Below are 385 nucleotides of genomic sequence, written 5' to 3' on the forward strand. Positions count from 1 at the left end.
CGCTGTGCGGAGCAGCGCGGGGGCTGGGGCTCTACAGGTAATTGGCACGCTTCACCCTCTAATGATATATAAACCCTAAACCCTAAGCCCTTGATCGTAGTTTTTGTTGGTGCTGCGTCAACTCCACAGAGCTGCAGCAGCCCTCTGCTGCAGCAGCCGTCTGCTGCAGCAGCAGCCTGCTGCAGCAGCCGCCTGCTGCAGCAGCTAGAGAGGGCTGCTGGCTGTGGGGCGCAGTGAGGCCCCGAGAAAGATTTCAGAAGCAGCAACAGCGCACCCCATCCTCAGCAGCAGCAAGCACTGCTGCCACAGCAGCAGCAGCACAACAGCCATAGCAGCAGCAGCAGCAGCAGCAAGCAGACCCGGCTGGCGCCCCAAGTCAGCTCTC

The sequence above is a fragment of the Eimeria tenella genome, genomic scaffold (assembly GCF_000499545.2).
Source record: "Eimeria tenella Houghton genomic scaffold, Eth_scaff1788, whole genome shotgun sequence".
NCBI lineage: Eukaryota > Apicomplexa > Conoidasida > Eucoccidiorida > Eimeriidae > Eimeria > Eimeria tenella.